This window comes from Rutidosis leptorrhynchoides, chromosome 10, assembly GCF_046630445.1.
Source record: "Rutidosis leptorrhynchoides isolate AG116_Rl617_1_P2 chromosome 10, CSIRO_AGI_Rlap_v1, whole genome shotgun sequence".
NCBI classification, from domain to species: Eukaryota; Viridiplantae; Streptophyta; class Magnoliopsida; order Asterales; family Asteraceae; genus Rutidosis; species Rutidosis leptorrhynchoides.
The window spans coordinates 29,985,266-30,012,491 of record NC_092342.1 but is presented as its reverse complement, the minus strand read 5'-3'; the positions used below and the strand labels follow the sequence as shown (position 1 = coordinate 30,012,491).

Genomic DNA, 27,226 nt, shown 5'->3' with positions numbered 1-27,226 from the left:
ATGATAATTCTGTTTACATACGCATGCAGAGGAATAGTTATTTGCATAGTAAAATTATGAATTATTGATTACTATTTCACCTACTCTATAATTGAAGATGAAAACGAGTAATGTACAGTTAAGTTTTAGTATTATAAATATTCACTCAATTGTAAGGATATGTACACCATTCTTCAATAAGAATCTACTCTTCTTTCTCCTTCCATATTAGTAGAATATATGCCATTATAAGTAGATATAAATTATTAAATTACAACAGCAACTACATTTTCTTCTGGGTGAGTCAGAACATCTTCGACATCCATTGCATTGCAATAACCCAACTCTTTGATCAAATTCTGGAGTTCTTGAGTGCTTTCACCACCTTCATCTGAGTTCTCAAAAGTCATGTTATCTGTTGATCGAAGTTTACAATGACGAAAGCAGTTTGCAATTGTATTTGCACGAACATCCATAGTCCATGCTGAAATTGCAAGATTCATTGCATCTAATACATTTATTTTTGCTAGATTTGGAACCCCTAATTCATAACCCTCCAAAAGGCTTCTATAAAATCGATGACGATAATGCATCTTAAAAGCTGGTATGATCCCCGCGTCACAAGGTTGAATTTTTGAAGTTGTGTTTGGTGGCAAAAAAAATAACTCAACATTTCATAATCCTTCAATAAATTTTGGATGAGCAGGGCAATTGAAATGTCCCGTTCTTATTGATTAAAAATGTTCCATATTAATTGATTTCGTTGCGAGGTTTTGACCTCTATATGAGACCTTTTTCAAAGACTGCATTCATTTTAAAACAAACCATAACCTTTATTTCATCAATAAAGGTTTAAAAAGCTTTACGCAGATTATCAAATAATGATAATCTAAAATATCCTGTTTACACACGACCATTACATAATGGTTTACAATACAAATATGTTACAACGAAATAAGTTTCTTGAATGCAGTTTTTATACAATATCATACAAGCATGGACTCCAAATCTCGTCCTTATTTAAGTATGCGACAGCGGAAGCTCTTAATAATCACCTGAGAATAAACATGCTTAAAACGTCAACAAAAATGTTGGTGAGTTATAGGTTTAACCTATATATTATCAAATCATAATAATAGACCACAAGATTTCATAGTTCAATATGCATCCCATACATAGAGATAAAAATCATTCATATGGTGAACACCTGGTAACCGACATTAACAAGATGCATATAAGAATATCCCCTATCATTCCGGGAAATCCTTCGGACATGATAAAAATGAATTCGAAGTACTAAAGCATTCGGTACTTTGGATGGGGTTCGTTAGGCCCAATAGATCTATCTTTAGGATTCGCGTCAATTAGTAGATCGGTTTACTAATTCTTAGGCTACCAAGCAAAAGGGGCATATTCGGCTTCGATCATTCACCCATATAATGTAGTTTCATTTACTTGTGTCTATTTCGTAAAACATTTATAAAACTGCATGTATTCTCATCCCAAAATATTAGATTTTAAAAGTGGGACTATAACTCACTTTCACATATTTTTACTTCGTCGGGAAGTAAGACTTGGCCACTGGTTGATTCATGAACCTATAACAATATATACATATATATCAAAGTATGTTCAAAATATATTTACAACACTTTTAATATATTTTGATGTTTTAACTTTATTAAGTCAGCTGTCCTCGTTAGTAACCTGCAACTAGTTGTCCACAGTTAGATGTACAGAAATAAATCGATAAATATTATCTTGAATCAATCCACGACCCAGTGTATACGTATCTCAGTATTGATCACAACTCAAACTATATATATTTTGGAATCAACCTCAACCCTGTATAGCTAACTCCAACATTCACATATAGAGTGTCTATGGTTGTTCCGAAATATATATAGATGTGTCGACATGATAGGTCGAAACATTGTATACGTATCTATGGTATCTCAAGATTACATAATATACAATACAAGTTGATTAAGTTATGGTTGGAATAGATTTGTTACCAATTTTCACGTAGCTAAAATGAGAAAAATTATCCAATCTTGTTTTACCCATAACTTCTTCATTTTAAATCCGTTTTGATTGAATCAAATTGCTATGGTTTCATATTGAACTCTATTTTATGAATCTAAACAGAAAAAGTATAGGCTTATAGTCGGAAAAATAAGTTACAAGTCATTTTTGTAAAGGTAGTCATTTCAGTCGAAAGAACGACGTCTAGATGACCATTTTAGAAAACATACTTCCACTTTGAGTTTAACCATAATTTTTGGATGTAGTTTCATGTTCATAATAAAAATCATTTTCTCAGAATAACAACTTTTAAATCAAATTTTATCATAGTTTTTAATTAACTAACCCAAAACAGCCCGCGGTGTTACTACGACGGCGTAAATCCGGTTTTACGGTGTTTTTCGTGTTTCCAGGTTTTAAATCATTAAGTTAGCATATCATATAGATATAGAACATGTGTTTAGTTGATTTTAAAAGTCAAGTTAGAAGGATTAACTTTTGTTTGCGAACAAGTTTAGAATTAACTAAACTATGTTCTAGTGATTACAAGTTTAAACCTTCGAATAAGATAGCTTTATATGTATGAATTGAATGATGTTATGAACATCATTACTACCTTAAGTTCCTTGGATAAACCTACTGGAAAAGAGAAAAATGGATCTAGCTTCAACGGATCCTTGGATGGCTCGAAGTTCTTGAAGCAGAATCATGACACGAAAACAAGTTCAAGTAAGATCATCACTTGAAATAAGATTGTTATAGTTATAGAAATTGAACCAAAGTTTGAATATGATTATTACCTTGTATTAGAATGATAACCTACTGTAAGAAACAAAGATTTCTTGAGGTTGGATGATCACCTTACAAGATTGGAAGTGAGCTAGCAAACTTGAAAGTATTCTTGATTTTATGTAACTAGAACTTGTAGAATTTATGAAGAACACTTAGAACTTGAAGATAGAACTTGAGATAGATCAATTAGATGAATAAAATTGAAGAATGAAAGTGTTTGTAGGTGTTTTTGGTCGTTGGTGTATGGATTAGATATAAAGGATATGTAATTTTGTTTTCATGTAAATAAGTCATGAATGATTACTCATATTTTTGTAATTTTATGAGATATTTCATGCTAGTTGCCAAATGATGGTTCCCACATGTGTTACGTGACTCACATGGGCTGCTAAGAGCTGATAATTGGAGTGTATATACCAATAGTACATATATCTAAAAGCTGTGTATTGTACGAGTACGAATACGGGTGCATACAAGTAGAATTGTTGATGAAACTGAACGAGGATGTAATTGTAAGCATTTTTGTTAAGTAGAAGTATTTTGATAAGTGTCTTGAAGTCTTTCAAAAGTGTATGAATACATATTAAAACACTACATGTATATACATTTTAACTGAGTCGTTAAGTCATCGTTAGTCGTTACATGTAAATGTTGTTTTGAAACCTTTAGGTTAACGATCTTGTTGAATGTTGTTAACCCATTGTTTATTATAACAAATGAGATGTTAAATTGTTATATTATCATGATATTATGATATATAATATATCTTAGTGTGATATATATACAGTTAAATGTCGTTACAACGATAATCGTTACATATATGTCTCGTTTCGAAATCATTAAGTTAGTAGTCTTATTTGTACATATGTATTTCATTGTTAATACACTTAATAATATATTTACTTATCATTTAACATAATTAACCAATTGTATCAATATCTTAATATGATTCATTTGTACATAGTAAGACGTTGTTATAACGATAATCGTTATATATATCGTTTTCGAGTTTCTTAAATTAATAGTCTCATTTTTATGTATATAACTCATTGTTAAAATACCTAATGAGATACATACTTATAATAAAATCATGTTAACTATATATATAACCATATATATGTCATCGTATAGTTTTTACAAGTTTTATCGTTCGTGAATCACCGGTCAACTTGGGTGGTCAATTGTCTATATGAAACCTATTTCAATTAATCAAGTTTTAACAAGTTTGATTGCTTAACATGTTGGAAACACTTAATCATGTAAATAACAATTTCATTTAATATATATATAAACAAGGAAAAATTCGGGTCACTACAGTACCTACCCGTTAAATAAATTTCGTCCCGAAATTTTAAGCAGTTGGAGGTGTTGACGTATCTTCTGGAAATAAATGCGGGTATTTCTTCTTCATATGATCTTCTCATTCCCAGGTGAACTCGGGTCCTCTACGAGGATTCCATCAAACCTTAACAATTGGTATCTTGTTTTGCTTAAGTCTTTTAACCTCACGATCCATTATTTCGACGGGTTCTTCGATAAATTGAAATTTTTCGTTGATTTGGATTTCATCTAATGGAATAGTGAGATCTTCTTTAGCAAAACATTTCTTCAAATTCGAGACGTGGAAAGTGTTATGTACAGCCGCGAGTTGTTGAGGTAACTCAAGTCGGTAAGTGTAATGACCCGGACTTTTTTCGATCAATCTATACTTATAAGATTAATATTTACATAAATTAAACCTTACCAACATGATAAGCAATCCAAATTGTTGAGATTTATGTTTTTGAAATGAGTTTTACACAACGTTTGACCGTCTAGTTTGACCGATGATATCACGAACTATATAATATATGATAATTATACGTTTGTGTATATATATGTATATATACATATTTAACATGAATTATGGATGTTTTAATATCTCATTTTGTATTAATAACAATAGGTTATAAGTATATTTTGAAACTACTAACTTAAGTTTTCAAAACGATAACCATACGTAACGTTATTTGACATAAATACTTATGACCTATAATGTTTATACATATATCGTATATATAATGTATTTAATCACTTTTTAAGGACTTAAATACATAAAACCATATAAGTATATTCACAAAAGATAGCTATATTTGAATTCTCATTCCGTTTTCACAAGAATTCTATACGTATATCTAGAGTATATGTACCCGTATCATACCTAGCTTCTATACATATTTACTATTGGTATATACACATCAAATCACCACCAACCAGCCCTTGTTCATGCCTTATGTATAAGGTAACTCTCTTGTTCATGCCCTAGGTATAAGGTAATTGAATTTGGAAGCAAGTATGACAAATTGCACAAAATTACAACATAAATTTTGTCCATGTCTACCTTAGATCACGTTTTTAAGGAGTCTCCATGTATCATCATTTTGATTCAACTTCTAACATCATTTCTTAACTAAACACACACATCTTCATAACCCTTAAACACCATAAGCAATTCAGCAAGTTACCATGAAGATCTAGCCATAAAAACATCACTTAATCACCATAAGAAAACCCTTACAAAAACACTTCAAGAATCCTTCCAAGAACACAAGTTTACTTCCAATATTTCATTCAACTCCATCACTCTTTTGGTTCTAGGTTTTTACTTCTCTTTTACAGCAATCTTGTCCAAGTAACTTGAGGTAGTAACTTTGTTCATAACCTTATTCGATTCATATATATATAGCTATCTTATTTTATGGTATACAATTTTAACAACAAGAACATAGTTTGAATGATTTCAAACTTGTTTGCAAACTAAATAGATTCTTCTAACTTAACTTTTAAAATACTTCAAGACCTGTAATATATCATAAATATATGCTAATTTAACAAGGTATAACTTGGTTTTTCAAAGAACACCTTAAAAACTGTTTTTACGACGTCGGAGTGCAACCGGGGGCTGTTTTGGGTTGGATAATTAAAAACTATTTTGAACCTTGAATTGGAGGTTTATTTTATGGAAAAATGATATTTACTATGAATATGATAACACATAAAAATTTCATGATTTAACTCAAAGTATAAGTATTTTTAGAAAAATAATCATTTAAGGTTGTTTACATGATGGAAAATGATCAACTTCATAAGTTTCACCAAAGTTTGACCTGTGACCTGTGATTTCGAATACAAACTAAGGTATTTACAGTTCATATTCTTAAAGAAGGACTCGATCCAAGGAAGTGGCAAGTTGAACCAACGAAAACGGAGTTGTAACGAAGAAACTATGACCAAAACAAGATCGGATATCCAAAACTAGTTTAGCCACGAAAATAATTGGAGAAAAATTAAATAAATCACATCTTTCTAAAATAACATGATATTTTATATATATGTACTCATAATTTAATTTTATATATTTCAGGATCACCCGTAAACAATACGAGAAGATTAATCATAAGATCCCATGATTGTACGCAACACGTCATTTGACAACACCGGTACTTTATGTACGCAACACGTCATTTGACAACACCGGTACCGTGGGTCAAGATTAATCCCGACCAATACAAATACGATGGGGTTTTATTTATTTCGATGGGGGTTTTATTTATTTATTAAACACCTAAATATGAACCATTAAAATTGAATTACTAACATCGGACTGCTAACTACGGACTAAGAAGACATTAAAAGTATTATAAGTATATATATATGTGACGATTGTTTTAAATGAAAATATATTGATAAATTATATATGGATAGGTTCGTGATATCAACCGGAGACCAAGTCAAAATATATATATCTTCAAGGCAAAAGTGAGTATATAGTCCCACTTTTAAACTCTAAATATTTCGGGATGAGAATACATGTATTTTATGTTTTACGATATGGACACAAGTAACTGAAAAATATATTCTACGTTGAGTTGTACCACTGGCATACTTCCCTGTAGCTTGGTAACTATTATTTACAGCGGTATTGTAAACGCGAATCCTGTTGATAGATCTATCGGGCCTGACAACCCCAACCGGACTGGACGACCAGTATTCAACGGTTGCACAGTACTTCGTTTCGTGACTACACTTGGTACGGTGTAGTAAGATTTCATAATAAAGGGAATATGCGACGTGATTAAATGTTAAGTATGGTTACCAAGTGCTCAACCACTTAGAATATTTTTATTAAAATGTTTACATATGAAATCTTGTGGTCTATATTTATATCGCTGCCGGCATTAAACCTATATCTCACCAACTTTATGTTGACGTTTTAAACATGTCTATTCTCAGGTGATAACTAAAAGCTTCCGCTGCAACATGTTGAATTTAAGCAAGATCTTGAGTATGCATATTTGTGTCAAAAATAAAACTGCATATCCGAGGAATTGTAATGTAAAATATTCTAGAAATCGTATTGTTATCATCACATGTAAAGTTTGTAAGTCTAAGATTATCGCTAAACGATAATCATCTTTATATTGTCTAAAGCTTGTATTAACATAAGAGTTATGGTTTGTAATGTAAAATACATGCAGTTGTTCTTTTAAAAATGTCGCATATAGAGGTCAATACCTCGCAATGAAATCATACGTTATCTAACTCGTTCTTATGGTTAAGGACGGGTTATGACATGTGGTATCAGAGCGGTGGTCTTAGCGAACCAGGTTTGCATTAGTGTGTCTAACTGATAAGTCATTAGGATACATTAGTAAGTCTGGACTTTGACCGGGTCTGATTTAAAAACCATTGCTTATCATTGTTGGTTAAAATTTATATGTAAATATTATGTAGTACTAATGGGTTAGTTGTTGTGTGATAGATGTCGGGCTCAAAACTTGTTATCACATTCAGCGACTCCGAACCAGAATCTTCAGATGGCGTTCCAGTCATTAACCTATCCGATGACGAAAATAATATCTTTGGGGAAGACTCACAAATTCCGGATGAACCGACTATAGAGAACCCGGAAAGTGAACCCGAGGAGGAAAGTGAACCCGAGGAGGAAAGTGAACCCGTGGAGGAAAGTGAACCCGAGGAAGAAATACAGGAAATTACAAAAGACAAGTTCGAACTAGGAAAGAAACGAAAGGCTAATGAATTAGAAAATTCAAATCCCGAGTTTAGTAAGGATGATGTGGCACCAACTCCACTAGACACTACCACCCCTATTCCCGCTATTCCTATTCGTTCTATCCCGGCATCTAGTTCTTCAGCCCCACAGCCAAAATATAGGCAGACAGCTAGGATAAGCGTTAGGCCATTCCTTGAACCTAAACGTCCTAGAAAATAGACCAAACGATGCGCTGCCGTATTAAACCATGGGATCATATAATGTTTTGTATAATATTATTAGTGTGGTTTGCTTAATGTTCGATGTAAGATAAGCTTATGTAAAATAGTGAAGTATGAAATGCAATAATTTTCCATGGTTAAGTATTATTTAGATTGTAGTAATTGGTTCTGTACTAAGCTATTAAGTATGAACATTAACGGGTAGGTACTACCCTAGATATAATTATAAAATGCTAATAAGAAGAAAAGGCTTTTATAATAATACCTGGTTCATATTGTTAACAAGCTATAATGTACTATAAATACACACTACATCTATAATATTCCATGTGAATAATTATTTTCTTTCATTAGGAAATGGCGCGATTGAATCGAATGACGGAACAAGAAGTCGAGGAATTCATCAACCAGCGAGTGAACGACAGAATGTTATGGGTCGAAGCTGCAAGAGCTGCTGCAGTTAACCCAAATCCTCGTGTAGGATGCACCTACAAGACTTTTCAAGCTTGCAAGCCCTCATCATTCAGTGGAACAGAAGGACCGATCGGTTTAACCCAGTGGATAGAAAAGATGGAGACTGTGTTTAAAATCAGTGGTTGTGTTGAAAAGGACATGACCAAGTATGCATCGTGCACTTTACAAGATAGTGCACTCACTTGGTGGAAAAATTATGTGAAGGCTGTAGGAGGAGATGTAGCTTATGATACCCCATGGGAAGAATTCAAAATAATGTTAATCAACGAGTATTGTCCAAGGAACGAGGTTAGGAAGTTGGAAGATGAATTACGAAGTCTGAAGGTTATTGGTACTGAAATCACCAACTACAATCAGCGATTCATGGAATTAGTTTTGTTATGTCCTGAATTGGTTCCAACCGAAGAACGGAAGATTGAAATGTACAAAGATGGTTTGCCCAAAAAGGTCAAGGCAAATGTTACAGCATCGAAACCTAAGACAATTCATGAAGCTATAACCATGGCAAACGAGCTAATGGATCAGGTCATCATGGATAAGAAAGCATCCAATACTGATGTGAAGGTATCAGGTAACAAAAGAAAGTGGAATGGAAATTATGATCGAGGTAACCAACAACAATCTTTTAAGAAACAAGAAATCACGCAAGGTGCGGGTAGTGGTTTAAGCTTTGGTTACAAAGGACAAAATCCTTTATGCAACCGATGCCACAAACATCACTCTGGCTACTGTAATGTGGTATGCAACAAATGTAATCGAAAGGGTCATCTTGCTGAAGATTGTAGGGCTCTCGTTACAAATACAAATGGTACCAAGACTCCTGCCACCAATGCAAATAGAACTGCTTTGGCTAACATTACTTGTTATGGGTGTGGAAAACAAGGTCACTATAAGAGCCAGTGTCCGAATCCAGAGAAGAATAATGGATCTGCACGTGGAAGAGCATTTGTTATTAATGCTAGAGAGGCGTGTGAAGACCCGGAGCTTGTTACGGGTACGTTTACCATTAATAACTTATCCGCATCTATTATATTTGATACTGGTGCCGATAGAAGTTACGTGAGTAGAGGCTTTTACGCTAAATTGGATTGTTCATCATTACCTCTAGATGCTAAGTACATGATTGAGTTAGCTAATGGTAAACTAATTAAAGCCGATAAAATTTGCCGTGATTGTAAAATAAATTTAGCCGGAGAAACATTTAAAATTGACTTAATACCCGTAGAATTAGGAAGTTTTGATGTAATAGTCGGCATGGACTGGATGTCCAAAGTAGGAGCTGAATTTGTGTGTGCCAAGAAGGCAATTCGCATTCCTTGTAAGGATAAAATGACGGTGATGATTTATGGAGAGAAGGGTAACTCAAAGCTAAAACTCATTAGCTATTTGAAAGCCAAGAAGTGTTTAGAAAAGGGATGTTATGCTATTCTAGCACATGTTAATAAAGTCGAAAAGAAAGAAAAAGAGAAGTGCATCAACGACGTGCCTGTGGCAAGAGATTTTCCTGAAGTTTTTCCAGAAGAGTTGCCGGGATTACCTCCATTTAGATCTGTAGAATTTCAAATAGATTTAGTACCAGGAGCTGCACCAGTTGCCCGTGCTCCATATAGACTTGCACCGTCCGAGTTAAAAGAACTTCAGAGTCAGTTAAAAGAATTACTGGACCGTGGATTCATACGACCAAGTACTTCACCGTGGGGAGCTCCGATTCTATTTGTTAAAAAGAAAGATGGATCTTTTAGGATGTGTATAGATTATCGTGAATTAAATAAGTTAACTATCAAGAATCGGTATCCACTACCGAGAATTGACGACTTATTTGATCAACTCCAAGGATCATGTGTGTACTCGAAAATTGACCTAAGATCGGGCTATCATCAATTACGCGTCAAAGAAGAAGATATACCGAAAACTGCTTTTCGGACACGTTATGGTCATTACGAATTTTTGGTCATGCCGTTTGGGTTGACAAATGCGCCAGCTGTATTCATGGACCTCATGAATCGAGTTTGTAGTCCGTATTTAGATAAGTTTGTTATCGTTTTCATTGATGATATTCTTATCTATTCCAAGAGTGAGCAAGAGCATGAGCAGCATTTAAGGTTGATATTAGAGTTGTTGAGAAAAGAACAGCTATATGCTAAATTTTCTAAATGTGCTTTCTGGTTGAAAGAAGTGCAATTTCTTGGCCACGTTGTTAGTAGCAAAGGAATTCAGGTTGATCCAGCAAAAATTGAAGCCATTGAAAAATGGGAGACTCCTAAGACACCAATGCAGATACGCCAATTTTTGGGTTTAGCCGGTTATTATAGAAGGTTTATTCAAGATTTTTCCCGAATAGCTAAGCCGTTGACAGCGTTAACGCAAAAAGGGAAGAAATATGAATGGACCTCTGAGCAGGAGAGTGCATTTCAATTACTGAAAAAGAAGTTGACCACGGCACCTATTTTATCGTTACCTGAAGGGAACGATGATTTTGAGATATATTGTGAAGCCTCGCGACAAGGCTTTGGTTGCGTTCTTATGCAACGGAAGAAAGTTATTGCATACGCATCCCGACAATTGAAGATTCACGAGCGGAATTATACGACGCATGATCTAGAACTGGGAGCAGTCATGTTTGCATTGAAGATATGGAGACACTACTTGTATGGGGTTAAATGCACTGTGTTTACTGATCATAAAAGCCTTCAACATATTTTTAATCAGAAACAGCTGAACATGAGGCAACGTAGGTGGGTCGAGTTAATAAACAACTATGATTGTGAAATTCGTTATCATCCCAGGAAAGCGAATGTGGTGGCTGACGCACTAAGCAGAAAGGAACGAGAACCAATTCGAGTACGAGCGATGAACATAAAAATTCGCATGAATCTCAACTCACAAATCAAAGAAGTTCAACGAGAAGCACTTACTAAAGAAAATATAGGAAATGAAATAATGAAGAAGTATGAGAAGCAACTCGTTATGCGGGAAGATGGAATTCGATATTTTGCAAATCGTATTTGGGTACCGAAGTTGGGTGGATTAAGGAAGTTGATATTGAACGAGGCACATAAGACAAGATATTCGATACATCCTGGAGTTGGAAAGATGTACCAAGATCTTAAGACACATTATTGGTGGCCTAATTTAAAGACAGACGTTGCAACATATGTTGGGGAGTGTTTAACTTGTTCCAAAGTCAAAGCAGAACACCAGAAGCCGTCAGGATTACTTCAACAACCAGAAATCCCAGAATGGAAATGGGACGGTATTACCATGGATTTCATCACGAAGTTACCAAAGACTGCCTGGGGATACGACACCATTTGGGTAATTATTGATCGTCTTACCAAATCTGCACATTTCTTGCCTATAAAGGAAACGGATAGAATGGAGAAATTATTACGATTATATATAAAGGAAATAGTTTCAAGGCATGGAATACCTATTTCCATTATATCTGATCGTGATAGTAGATTTACCTCAAAGTTCTGGCAATCACTACAGGAGGCACTAGGAACTCGTTTGGATATGAGTACCGCATATCATCCGCAAACTGACGGGCAGAGTGAAAGAACAATTCAGACTCTTGAAGACATGCTCAGGGCATGTGTGATCGATTTTGGAAACGGATGGGATAAATATCTACCATTAGCAGAATTCTCGTATAATAATAGTTATCATGCGAGCATTAAAGTTGCGCCATTCGAAGCATTGTACGGAAGGAAGTGTAGATCTCCTATTTGTTGGAATGAAGTAGGAGATCGACAATTAACTGGTCCCGAGATCATACACGAAACGACTGAGAAGATAGTACAAATCAAGGAGAGATTGAAAACAGCCCGTAGTCGCCAAAAGAGCTACGCCGATGTCCGAAGGAAACCATTAGAGTTTCAGATCGGTGACATGGTTATGCTAAAGGTGTCACCTTGGAAAGGTGTAATACGTTTCGGTAAAAGAGGTAAACTGAACCCAAGATATGTAGGCCCGTTCAAGATCATCGAACGCATTGGACCGGTAGCTTATCGACTCGAGTTACCGCAACAACTCGCCGGAGTACATAATACATTTCACGTCTCGAACCTTAAAAAGTGTCTTGCAAAGGAAGACCTCACCATTCCTCTTGAAGAAATCCAAGTTGACGAGAAACTACAATTCGTCGAAGAACCAATCGAAATCATGGATCGTGAAATTAAACGGCTCAAGCAGAGCAATATACCGATCGTTAAAGTTCGTTGGAATGCTCGAAGAGGTCCCGAGTTTACTTGGGAACGAGAGGATCAGATGAAACAAAAGTATCCACACTTGTTTCTCGATGACGCAAAATAGGTACAATTTTAAAATTTCGGGACGAAATTTATTTAACGGGTAGGTACTGTAATGACCCGGACTTTTTTCGATCAATCTATACTTATAAGATTAATATTTACATAAATTAAACCTTACCAACATGATAAGCAATCCAAATTGTTGAGATTTATGTTTTTGAAATGAGTTTTACACAACGTTTGACCGTCTAGTTTGACCGATGATATCACGAACTATATAATATATGATAATTATACGTTTGTGTATATATATGTATATATACATATTTAACATGATTTATGGATGTTTTAATATCTCATTTTGTATTAATAACAATAAGTTATAAGTATATTTTGAAACTACTAACTTAAGTTTTCAAAACGATAACCATACGTAACGTTATTTGACATAAATACTTATGACCTATAATGGTTATACATATATCGTATATATAATGTATTTAATCACTTTTTAAGGACTTAAATACATAAAACCATATAAGTATATTCACAAAAGATAGCTATATTTGAATTCTCATTCCGTTTTCACAAGAATTCTATACGTATATCTAGAGTATATGTACCCGTATCATACCTAGCTTCTATACATATTTACTATTGGTATATACACATCAAATCACCACCAACCAACCCTTGTTCATGCCTTATGTATAAGGTAACTCTCTTGTTCATGCCCTAGGTATAAGGTAATTGAATTTGGAAGCAAGTATGACAAATTGCACAAAATTACAACATAAATTTTGTCCATGTCTACCTTAGATCACGTTTTTAAGGAGTCTCCATGTATCATCATTTTGATTCAACTTCTAACATCATTTCTTAACTAAACACACACATCTTCATAACCCTTAAACACCATAAGCAATTCAGCAAGTTACCATGAAGATCTAGCCATAAAAACATCACTTAATCACCATAAGAAAACCCTTACAAAAACACTTCAAGAATCCTTCCAAGAACACAAGTTTACTTCCAATCTTTCATTCAACTCCATCACTCTTTTGGTTCTAGGTTTTTACTTCTCTTTTACAGCAATCTTGTCCAAGTAACTTGAGGTAGTAACTTTGTTCATAACCTTATTCGATTCATATATATATAGCTATCTTATTTTATGGTATACAATTTTAACAACAAGAACATAGTTTGAATGATTTCAAACTTATTTGCAAACTAAATAGATTCTTCTAACTTAACTTTTAAAATACTTCAAGACCTGTAATATATCATAAATATATGCTAATTTAACAAGGTATAACTTGGTTTTTCAAAGAACACCTTAAAAACTGTTTTTACGACGTCGGAGTGCAACCGGGGGCTGTTTTGGGTTGGATAATTAAAAACTATTTTGAACCTTGAATTGGAGGTTTATTTTCTGGAAAAATGATATTTACTATGAATATGATAACACATAAAAATTTCATGATTTAACTCAAAGTATAAGTATTTTTAGAAAAATAATCATTTAAGGTTGTTTACATGATGGAAAATGATCAACTTCATAAGTTTCACCAAAGTTTGACCTATGACCTGTGATTTCGAATACAAACTAAGGTATTTACAGTTCATATTCTTAAAGAAGGACTCGATCCAAGGAAGTGGCAAGTTGAACCAACGAAAACGGAGTTGTAACGAAGAAACTATGACCAAAACAAGATCGGATATCCAAAACTAGTTTAGCCACGAAAATAATTGGAGAAAAATTAAATAAATCACATCTTTCTAAAATAACATGATATTTTATATATATGTACTCATAATTTAATTTTATATATTTCAGGATCACCCGTAAACAATACGAGAAGATTAATCATAAGATCCCATGATTGTACGCAACACGTCATTTGACAACACCGGTACTTTATGTACGCAACACGTCATTTGACAACACCGGTACCGTGAGTCAAGATTAATCCCGACCAATACAAATACGATGGGGTTTTATTTATTTCGATGGGGGTTTTATTTATTTATTAAACACCTAAATATGAACCATTAAAATTGAATTACTAACATCGGACTGCTAACTACGGACTAAGAAGACATTAAAAGTATTATAAGTATATATATATGTGACGATTGTTTTAAATGAAAATATATTGATAAATTATATATGGATAGGTTTGTGATATCAACCGGAGACCAAGTCAAAATATATATATCTTCAAGGCAAAAGTGAGTATATAGTCCCACTTTTAAACTCTAAATATTTCGGGATGAGAATACATGTATTTTATGTTTTACGATATGGACACAAGTAACTGAAAAATATATTCTACGTTGAGTTGTACCACTGGCATACTTCCTGTAGCTTGGTAACTATTATTTACAGCGGTATTGTAAACGCGAATCCTGTTGATAGATCTATCGGGCCTGACAACCCCAACCGGACTGGACGACCAGTATTCAACGGTTGCACAGTACTTCGTTTCGTGACTACACTTGGTACGGTGTAGTAAGATTTCATAATAAAGGGAATATGCGACGTGATTAAATGTTAAGTATGGTTACCAAGTGCTCAACCACTTAGAATATTTTTATTAAAATGTTTACATATGAAATCTTGTGGTCTATATTTATATCGCTGCCGGCATTAAACCTATATCTCACCAACTTTATGTTGACGTTTTAAACATGTCTATTCTCAGGTGATAACTAAAAGCTTCCGCTGCAACATGTTGAATTTAAGCAAGATCTTGAGTATGCATATTTGTGTCAAAAATAAAACTGCATATCCGAGGAATTGTAATGTAAAATATGCTAGAAATCGTATTGTTATCATCACATGTAAAGTTTGTAAGTCTAAGATTATCGCTAAACGATAATCATCTTTATATTGTCTAAAGCTTGTATTAACATAAGAGTTATGGTTTGTAATGTAAAATAAATGCAGTTGTTCTTTTAAAAATGTCGCATATAGAGGTTAATACCTCGCAATGAAATCATACGTTATCTAACTCGTTCTTATGGTTAAGGACGGGTTATGACAGTAAGCTACTGGTCCGACACGATCAATAATCTTGAATGGTCCAATATACCTTGGATTTAATTTCCCTCGTTTACCAAATCGAACAACGCCTTTCCAAGGTGCAACTTTAAGCATGTCCATCTCTCCAATTTCAAATTCTATATCTTTTCTTTTAATGTCAGCGTAGCTCTTTTATCGACTTTGGGCGGTTTTCAACCGTTGTTGAATTTGGATGATCTTCTCGGTAGTTTCTTGTATTATCTCCGGACCCGTAATCTGTCTATCCCCCACTTCACTCCAACAAATTGGGGACCTGCACTTTCTACCATAAAGTGCTTCAAACGGCGCCATCTCAATGCTTGAATGGTAGTTGTTGTTGTAGGAAAATTCTGCTAACGGTAGATGTCGATCCCAACTGTTTCCGAAATCAATAACACATGCTCGTAGCATATCTTCAAGCATTTGTATCGTCCTTTCGCTCAGCCCATCAGTTTGTGGATGATAGCCAGTACTCATGTCTAGACGAGTTCCTAATGCTTCCTGTAATGTCTGCCAGAATCTTGAAATAAATCTGTCATCCCTATCAGAGATAATAGAGATTGGTATTCCATGTCTGGAGACTACTTCCTTCAAATACAGTCGTGCTAACTTCTCCATCTTGTCATCTTCTCTTATTGGCAGGAAGTGTGCTGATTTGGTGAGACGATCAACTATTACCCAAATAGTATCAAAACCACTTGCAGTCCTTGGCAATTTAGTGATGAAATCCATGGAAATGTTTTCCCATTTCCATTCCGGGATTCGGGTTGTTGAAGTAGACCTGATGGTTTCTGATGCTCAGCTTTGACCTTAGAACACATCAAACATTCTCCTACGTATTTAGCAACATCGGCTTTCATACCCGGCCACCAAAACTGTTTCTTGAGATCCTTGTACATCTTCCCCGTTCCAGGATGTATTGAGTATCTGGTTTTATGAGCTTCTCTAAGTACCATTTCTCTCATATCTCCAAATTTTGGTACCCAAATCCTTTCAGCCCTATACCGGGTTCCGTCTTCCCGAATATTAAGATGCTTCTCCGATCCTTTGGGTATTTCATCCTTTAAATTTCCCTCTTTTAAAACTCCTTGTTGCGCCTCCTTTATTTGAGTAGTAAGGTTATTGTGAATCATTATATTCATAGATTTTACTCGAATGGGTTCTCTGTCCTTCCTGCTCAAGGCTTCGGCTACCACATTTGCCTTCCCCGGGTGGTAACGAATCTCAAAGTCGTAATCATTCAACAATTCAATCCACCTACGCTGCCTCATATTCAGTTGTTTCTGATTAAATATGTGTTGAAGACTTTTGTGGTCGGTATATATAATACTTTTGACCCCATATAAGTAGTGCCTCCAAGTCTTTAATGCAAAAACAACCGCGCCTAATTCCAAATCATGCGTCGTATAATTTTGCTCGTGAATCTTCAATTGTCTAGATGCATAAGCAATCACCTTCGTTCGTTGCATTAATACACAACCGAGACCTTGCTTTGATGCGTCACAATAAATCACAAAATCATCATTCCCTTCAGGCAATGACAATATAGGTGCCGTAGGTAGCCTTTTCTTCAATAACTGAAACGCTTTCTCTTATTCATCCTTCCATTCAAATTTCTTCCCTTTATGCGTTAATGCAGTCAAGGGTTTTGCTATTCTGGAAAAGTCTTGGATGAACCTTCTGTAGTAACCAGCTAGTCCTAAAAACTGACGTATGTGTTTCGGAGTTTTCGGGGTTTCCCACTTTTCAACGGTTTCGATCTTTGCTGGGTCCACCTGGATACCTTCTTTGTTCACTATGTGACCGAGGAATTGAACTTCTTCCAACCAAAATGCACACTTTGAAAACTTAGCGTACAATTTTTCTTTCCTCAATACTTCTAGCACTTTTCTCAAATATTTTTCGTGCTCTTGATCATTCTTTGAGTAAATAAGTATGTCATCAATAAAAACAATGACAAACTTGTCAAGGTGTGGTCCACACACTCGGTTCATAAGGTCCATGAACACAGCTGGTGCGTTAGTCAATCCAAACGGCATAACCATAAACTCGTAATGACCATAACGCGTCCTAAAAGCAGTTTTTGGAATATCATCCTCCTTTACTCGCATTTGATGATATCCAGAACGTAAATCAATCTTCGAATAAACCGACGAGCCTTGTAGTTGATCAAATAAGTCGTCAATTCTAGGCAGTGGATAACGGTTTTTGATGGTAAGTTTGTTCAACTCTCTGTAGTCAATACACAACCTAAATGTACCATCCTTCTTCTTGACAAACAAAACAGGAGCTCCCTATGGTGATGTGCTTGGTCAAATGAAACCACGCTCTAAAAGTTCTTGTAATTGGCTTTGTAGTTCTTTCATCTCGCTGGGTGCGAGTCTGTAAGGAGCACGGGCTATTGGTGCAGCTCCTGGTACAAGATCTATTTGAAATTCAACGGATCGATGTGGGGGTAATCCCGGTAATTCTTTCGGAAATACATCTGGAAATTCTTTTGCAATGGGAACATCATTGATGCTCTTTTCTTCAGTTTGTACTTTCTCGACGTGTGCTAGAACAGCATAGCAACCTTTTCTTATTAGTTTTGTGCCTTCAAATTACTAATAAGATGTAGCTTCGTGTTGCCATTTTCTCCGTACACCATTAAGGGTTTTCCTTTTTCTCGTATAATGCGAATTGCATTTTTGTAACAAACGATCTCTGCTTTCACTTCTTTCAACCAGTCCATACCGATTATCACATCAAAACTCCCTAACTCCACTGGTATCAAATCAATCTTAAATGTTTCGCTAACCAGTTTAATTTCTCGATTCCGACATATATTATCTGCTGAAATTAGTTTACCATTTGCTAATTCGAGTAAAAATTTACTATCCAAAGGCGTCAATGGACAACTTAATTTAGCACAAAAATCTCTACTCATATAGCTTCTATCCGCACCCGAATCAAATAAAACGTAAGCAGATTTATTGTCAATAAGAAACGTACCCGTAACAAGCTCCGGTTCTTCTTGTGCCTCTGCCGCATTAATATTGAAAACTCTTCTGCGGCCTTGTCCATTCGTGTTCTCCTGGTTCGGGCAATTTCTAATAATGTGGCACGGTTTTCCAAATTTATAACAAACTACATTGGCATAACTTACTCCGACACTACTTGCTCCGCCATTACTCGTTCCGACACCATTTGTTCCTTTCGTTCTATTAACCCCTGGTCCGTAGACCTCACACTTCGTCGCGCTATGACCATTTCTTTTACACTTGTTGCAAAATTTGGTGCAGAACCCCGAGTGATACTTTTCACACCTTTGGCATAGCTGCTTCTGATTGTTGTTGTTGTTGCGGTTATTATTGTTGTTGGGATGATTGTTGTAGTTACTGTTGTTGTTGTTGTTGTTGTTGTTGTTGTTGTTGTTGTTGTTGTTGTTGTTGTTGTTGTTGTTGGGCCGTTTGTTGTAGTTGCGATTGATGTTGCGATTGTTGGGATAATTGTTGCCTTTATTATTGTAATTGCTGTTGTTGTTGTATTGGTGATTCTTATCACCGTTTTCCTCCCACTTTCTTTTGACTTGCTTCACATTGGCCTCTTCAGCCGTCTGTTCTTTAATTCTTTCCTCAATCTGGTTCACTAGTTTGTGAGCCATTCTACATGCCTGTTGTATGGAGGCGGGCTCGTGTGAACTTATATCTTCTTGGATTCTTTCCGGTAATCCTTTCACAAACGCGTCAATCTTCTCTTCCTCATCTTCGAACGCTCCCGGACACAATAGGCACAATTCTGTGAATCGTCTTTCGTACGTGGTAATATCAAATCCTTGGGTTCGTAACCCTCTAAGTTCTGTCTTGAGCTTATTGACCTCGGTTCTAGGACGGTACTTCTCGTTCATCAAGTGCTTGAATGCTGACCACGGTAGTGCGTACGCATCATCTTGTCCCACTTGCTCTAGATAGGTATTCCACCATGTTAACGCAGAACTTGTGAAGGTATGCGTAGCGTACTTCACTTTGTCCTCTTCAGTACACTTACTTATGGCAAACACCGATTCGACCTTCTCGGTCCACCGTTTCAATCCGATCGGTCCTTCGGTTCCATCAAATTCCAAAGGTTTGCAGGCAGTGAATTCTTTGTAGGTGCATCCTACACGATTTCCTGTACTGCTAGATCCAAGGTTATTGTTGGTATGTAGCGCAGCCTGTACTGCGGCTATGTTTGAAGCTAGAAAAGTACGGAATTCCTCTTCATTCATATTCAAGGTGTGTCGAGTAGTCGGTGCCATTTCCTTCAAAATAGTCAAATGGAACAAGTTAATCATACAGAATATTAAGAGTAGTTAATAGTATTTCGTAGCATAATATGAACTCATTTATAAAAGCTTTTTCTTCATATTAGCGTTTTATAAGTTTAAATTCGGGTAGTACCTACCCGTTAAGTTCATACTTAGTAGCTAATATACAATTCAACTACTACAATTCTATATGAAAAACTGATTATAATAATATTTCGCGTTCAAACTTTTATACAATATTTTACAAACTTACAATACCGCTTATTTTACATAAAGCATGAAATATAGCACACAATAACTTTGATACAAGATAGTTGTGAAGATAATTCTAGCTAGTACACAAGTCGTTCAGCAAAGGCAATAAAGACACGTAATTCATACGTCCAGAAACAAGTCATGCATTCTGGTTTTACTAGGACTACTTCCCATCCTTGGTCTTGTGGAACATAACCGTTATGGCCGTTGATAAGACAGCGTGTTGTAACGTCGTCAAAGGGACGAGGGTTACGTAATGACCAACAGTCTCGTAATAACCTAAAAACCTCATTTCTTACCCCAATTACCGACTCCGTCACTTGTGGGAACGTTTTATTTAATAGTTGTAGCCCGATGTTCTTTTTCTCACTTTGGTGAGAAGCGAACATTACTAACCTGTAAGCATAGCATGCTTCTTTATGTTGCATGTTAGCCGCTTTTTCTAAATCATGAAGTCCTATATTCGGATACATTGAGTCAAAATAATTTCTTAACCCGTTGCGTAAAATAGCATTTGAGTTCCCCGCAATATATGCGTCAAAGTAAACACATCGTAACTTATGGGTTTCCCAATGTGATATCCCCCATCTTTCAAACGAAAGTCTCTTATAAACCAAGACATTCTTGGAACGTTCTTCGAATGTCTTACAAACTGATTTCGCCGTAAATAGTTGTGCCGAAGAATTCTGACCGACTCTAGACAAGATTTCATCAATCATGTCTCCTGGTAGGTCTCTTAAAATATTAGGTTGTCTATCCATTTTGTATTTTTATACTGTAAAATAGACAAGAGTTAGATTCATAAAAAAAATACTTATTAATACAAGCAATTTTTACATATATCATAAAGCATAAGCACACTATATTACATATATTATACCACGCGAATACAACTATCTTATTCCGACTCGCTTGTTTCTTCTTCTTCGGTTTTGGTTCGTTTTGCCAAGTTTCTAGGGATATATGATGTTCCCCTAATACGAGCCGTCGTTTTCCACATTGGTTTAGAAAAACCTGGTGGTTTAGAGGTTCCCGGGTCATTGTTACAACTTAAGGGCTTCGGAGGTTGACGATACATATAAAGTTCATCGGGGTTGGAATTAGATTTCTCTATTTTTATGCCCTTTCCCTTATTATTTTCTTTTGCCTTTTTAAATTCAGTTGGGGTAATTTCTATAACATCATCAGAATTCTCGTCGGAATCCGATTCATCGGAGAATTGGTAATCCTCCCAATATTTTGCTTCCTTGGCGGAAACACCATTGACCATAATTAACCTTGGTCGGTTGGTTGAGGATTTTCTTTTACTTAACCGTTTTATTATTTCCCCCACCAGTTCTATTTCTTCATCCGGTTCCGATTCTTCTTCCGGTTCCGATTCTTCTTCCGGTTCCGACTCTTCTTCCGGTTCCTCTTCGGGAACTTGTGAATCAGTCCACGAATCATTCCAATTTACATTTGACTCTTCATTATTATTAGGTGAGTTAATGGGACTTGTTCTAGAGGTAGACATCTATCACATAATATCAAACGCGTTAAGAGATTAATATATCACATAATATTCACATGTTAAAAATATATAGTTTCCAACAAAATTTGTTAAGCAATCATTTTTCAAGTAAACACGGTCGAAGTCCAGACTCACTAATGCATCCTAACAAACTCGATAAGACACACTAATGCAAAATTCTGGTTCTCTAAGACCAACGCTCGGATACCAACTGAAATGTCCCGTTCTTATTAATTAAAAACGTTCTATATTAATTGATTTCATTGCGAGGTTTTGACCTCTATATGAGACGTTTTTCAAAGACTGCATTCATTTTAAAACAAACCATAACCTTTATTTCATCAATAAAGGTTTAAAAAGCTTTACGTAGATTATCAAATAATGATAATCTAAAATATCCTGTTTACACACGACCATTACATAATGGTTTACAATACAAATATGTTACAACGAAATAAGTTTCTTGAATGCAGTTTTTACACAATATCATACAAGCATGGACTCCAAATCTCGTCCTTATTTAAGTATGCGACAGCGGAAGCTCTTAATAATCACCTGAGAATAAACATGCTTAAAACGTCAACAAAAATGTTGGTGAGTTATAGGTTTAACCTATATATTATCAAATCATAATAATAGACCACAAGATTTCATATTTCAATATACATCCCATACATAGAGATAAAAATCATTCATATGGTGAACACCTGGTAACCGACATTAACAAGATGCATATAAGAATATCCCCTATCATTCCGGGAAATCCTTCGGACATGATAAAAACGAATTCGAAGTACTAAAGCATTCGGTACTTTGGATGGGGTTCGTTAGGCCCAATAGATCTATCTTTAGGATTCGCGTCAATTAGTAGATCGGTTTACTAATTCTTAGGCTACCAAGCAAAAGGGGCATATTCGGCTTCGATCATTCACCCATATAATGTAGTTTCATTTACTTGTGTCTATTTCGTAAAACATTTATAAAACTGCATGTATTCTCATCCCAAAATATTAGATTTTAAAAGTGGGACTATAACTCACTTTCACATATTTTTACTTCGTCGGGAAGTAAGACTTGGCCACTGGTTGATTCACGAACATATAACAATATATACATATATATCAAAGTATGTTCAAAATATATTTACAACACTTTTAATATATTTTGATGTTTTAACTTTATTAAGTCAGCTGTCCTCGTTAGTAACCTACAACTAGTTGTCCACAGTTAGATGTACAGAAATAAATAGATAAATATTATCTTGAATCAATTCACGACCCAGTGTATACGTATCTCAGTATTGATCACAACTCAAACTATATATATTTTGGAATCAACCTCAACCCTGTATAGCTAACTCCAACATTCACATATAGAGTGTCTATGGTTGTTCCGAAATATATATAGATGTGTCGACATGATAGGTCGAAACATTGTACACGTGTCTATGGTATCTCAAGATTACATAATATACAATACAAGTTGATTAAGTTATGGTTGGAATAGATTTGTTACCAATTTTCACGTAGCTAAAATGAGAAAAATTATCCAATCTTGTTTTACCCATAACTTCTTCATTTTAAATCCGTTTTGAGTGAATCAAATTGCTATGGTTTCATATTGAACTCTATTTTATGAATCTAAACAGAAAAAGTATAGGTTTATATTCGGAAAAATAAGTTACAAGTCATTTTTGTAAAGGTAGTCATTTCAGTCGAAAGAACGACGTCTAGATGACCATTTTAGAAAACATACTTCCACTTTGAGTTTAACCATAATTTTTGGATGTAGTTTCATGTTTATAATAAAAATCAATTTTTCAGAATAACAACTTTTAAATCAAAGTTTATCATAGTTTTTAATTAACTAACCCAAAACAGCCCGCGGTGTTACTACGACGGCGTAAATCCGGTTTTACTGTGTTTTTCGTGTTTCCAGGTTTTAAATCATTAAGTTAGCATATAATATAGATATAGAACATGTGTTTAGTTGATTTTAAAAGTCAAGTTAGAAGGATTAACTTTTGTTTGCGAACAAGTTTAGAATTAACTAAACTATGTTCTAGTGATTACAAGTTTAAACCTTCGAATAAGATAGCTTTATATGTATGAATTGAATGATGTTATGAACATCATTACTACCTTAAGTTCCTTGGATAAACCTACTGGAAAAGAAAAAAATTGATCTAGCTTCAACGGATCCTTGGATGGCTCGAAGTTCTTGAAGCAGAATCATGACACGAAAACAAGTTCAAGTAAGATCATCACTTGAAATAAGATTGTTATAGTTATAGAAATTGAACCAAAGTTTGAATATGATTATTACCTTGTATTAGAATGATAACCTACTGTAAGAAACAAAGATTTCTTGAGGTTGGATGATCACCTTACAAGATTAGAAGTGAGCTAGCAAACTTGAAAGTATTCTTGATTTTATGTAACTAGAACTTGTAGAATTTATGAAGAACACTTAGAACTTGAAGATAGAACTTGAGATAGATCAATTAGATGAATAAAATTGAAGAATGAAAGTGTTTGTAGGTGTTTTTGGTCGTTGGTGTATGGATTAGATATAAAGGATATGTAATTTTGTTTTCATGTAAATAAGTCATGAATGATTACTCATATTTTTGTAATTTTATGAGATATTTCATGCTAGTTGCCAAATGATGGTTCCCACATGTGTTAGGTGACTCACATGGGCTGCTAATAGCTGATAATTGGAGTGTATATACCAATAGTACATACATCTAAAAGCTATGTATTGTACGAGTACGAATACGGGTGCATACAAGTAGAATTGTTGATGAAACTGAACGAGGATGTAATTGTAAGCATTTTTGTTAAGTAGAAGTATTTTGATAAGTGTCTTGAAGTCTTTCAAAAGTGTATGAATACATATTAAAACACTACATGTATATACATTTTAACCGACTCGTTAAGTCATCGTTAGTCGTTACATGTAAATGTTGTTTTGAAACCTTTAGGTTAACGATCTTGTTGAATGTTGTTAACCCATTGTTTATTATAACAAATGAGATGTTAAATTGTTATATTATCATGATATTATGATATATAATATATCTTAGTGTGATATATATACAGTTAAATGTCGTTACAACGATAATCGTTACATATATGTCTCGTTTCGAAATCATTAAGTTGGTAGTCTTATTTTTACATATGTATTTCATTGTTAATACACTTAATAATATATTTAATTATCATTTAACATAATTAACCAAGTGTATCAATATCTTAATATGATTCATATGTACATAGTAAGACGTTGTTATAACGATAATCGTTATATATATCGTTTTCGAGTTTCTTAAATTAATAGTCTCATTTTTATGTATATAACTCATTGTTAAAATACCTAATGAGATACATACTTATAATAAAATCATGTTAACTATATATAACCATATATATGTCATCGTATAGTTTTTACAAGTTTTAACGTTCGTGAATCACCGGTCAACTTGGGTGGTCAATTGTCTATATGAAACCTATTTCAATTAATCAAGTCTTAACAAGTTTGATTGCTTAACATGTTGGAAACACTTAATCATGTAAATAACAATTTCATTTAATATATATATAAACATGGAAAAGTTCGGGTCACTACAGCAATTATCCACAATCAAGAGAATTTTTCTTCCAACCATTTTTTTATCAAGTTGGCTAACATATTCTTCAAATAACACACCAGTCATCCAAGCTCGTTTGTTAGCACGGTACTCACAGTTCAGACTGTTCAAGTTTACATTCTTGAAGCACCTTGGTTTAGCATATTTCCCAATAATCCATAAAGTGATACATTGAACACAAGAAGCATAATAAGGTGAGAGATTGAAGGTTTCTTTCAAATTGGGTCGTTCATTTGATATACATGCATTGTATACAATAATTAAGTGGAAGGTTGAAAGGTGTTTGTAAACTAAGTATTCTACTATAAATTAATAAAATATTAACTAATATATAAATTATTAATTATTAATTTATCGATTAATTAATAACTCTTTTAATTAATAAATTTTGATGGTCCCAAGTGTATTATTTTATAGAGTTTCTACTGTACTATTATGTTATTATTAAAGTTTTATTACTAAATAAAACTTCACTTACACTTATATTTTGTTTTTAGGTAAAAACACTTTTAGAGGAAATGGATGCTCAAGCTATGGTGTACATATAATAACTTTGAAGAAATGAACATCAAAATATGCAACTTAGCTTTTAAATTGTATTGTAACAGAGGACTTGGAAAGTTAGACGAAATCCACTATTTTCTGGTATTTGTATTTGTGTAAAAGATGTAAGCGGTAATACATGTAATACTCATATTTTGCATGTAGCCTTTTAACAATATGATAAAAACAAAGCAACGTTAAGTTAAGTACTTAATGTATAACACATACAATATATCTGAATATTGACATCTTCCTATACCAAGTTTTAAAGCCACCGTGCAACGCACAGCCTATAAAAGCTAGTGATATGGATAAAACTAATCAAGACCCTATTTAAAAATTGTTACCAATATTAAGTTAGTCAAAAAGTAGGCTTTCTTATGTCCCATTGTGTTGGTGCATGAATCCCCAGCCGTAGTTTATTCTTACGTTTAGTACATTCGATTATGTAATAATGTTATTTACTAGTGACTATTGATTACTATGGTGATTGTGCGTTCTTAGTTTATTAAATAATCAATATGTTAAACTGAACACAGTCGACCGAGTGTGTGTACACACTCGACCGACTGTGTAAGTCAGTCGACCGACTGACAGACACACTCGACCGAGTGTGTCTGACTTGCAGTATATATACGGGTTTAGACTTCTTTGATGAGGTTGCTCGTCCCATTTGTTCCAAATCGTTGTTTCTCATCTCCAGAAAACCCTAACACCTAATACCACCGAAATACATCGTCTAGGTGTCGATCTAATCTAGGTTTTGTACTAGGTTCGACCAATTCGATCCCGAAACGACCCGTATCTCGATTTACCTCTATTCTATTGTGTTCCGCCTTTAGTTTAGAGTTCAAACGACCTAAGATCCATAGATTTATCGTCTACAAAGTGGTATCAGAGCTGGAGTCTCTGGTTTTTGCTTGATCAAATCATTTTTTGGGTCAAAGTTTGTGTTTTTGGTGTTTTTTAGGTTTTTGGTCTATTAATCTGTGTTTACACATTATTGATAGTGTTTTTATTGTCAAAAGGTGTTTCTGGAGTGCTTATTTTCGTTATCTACGTGTTGTTTTTGAGTTTTCCATCCATAATCGATTGCAAAATCGATTTTTGTCTAGAAAAT

The 27,226-nt window shown here is 34.4% G+C and overlaps 1 pseudogene; it reads right to left on the bottom strand.

The window, feature by feature from the left end:
- The window catches only part of LOC139870162 (ARS-binding protein 1-like), a 77,120-nt pseudogene extending 50,278 nt beyond the window's left edge, over positions 1 to 26,842 (bottom strand).
- Positions 26,843 to 27,226: the final 384 nt, after the last annotated feature.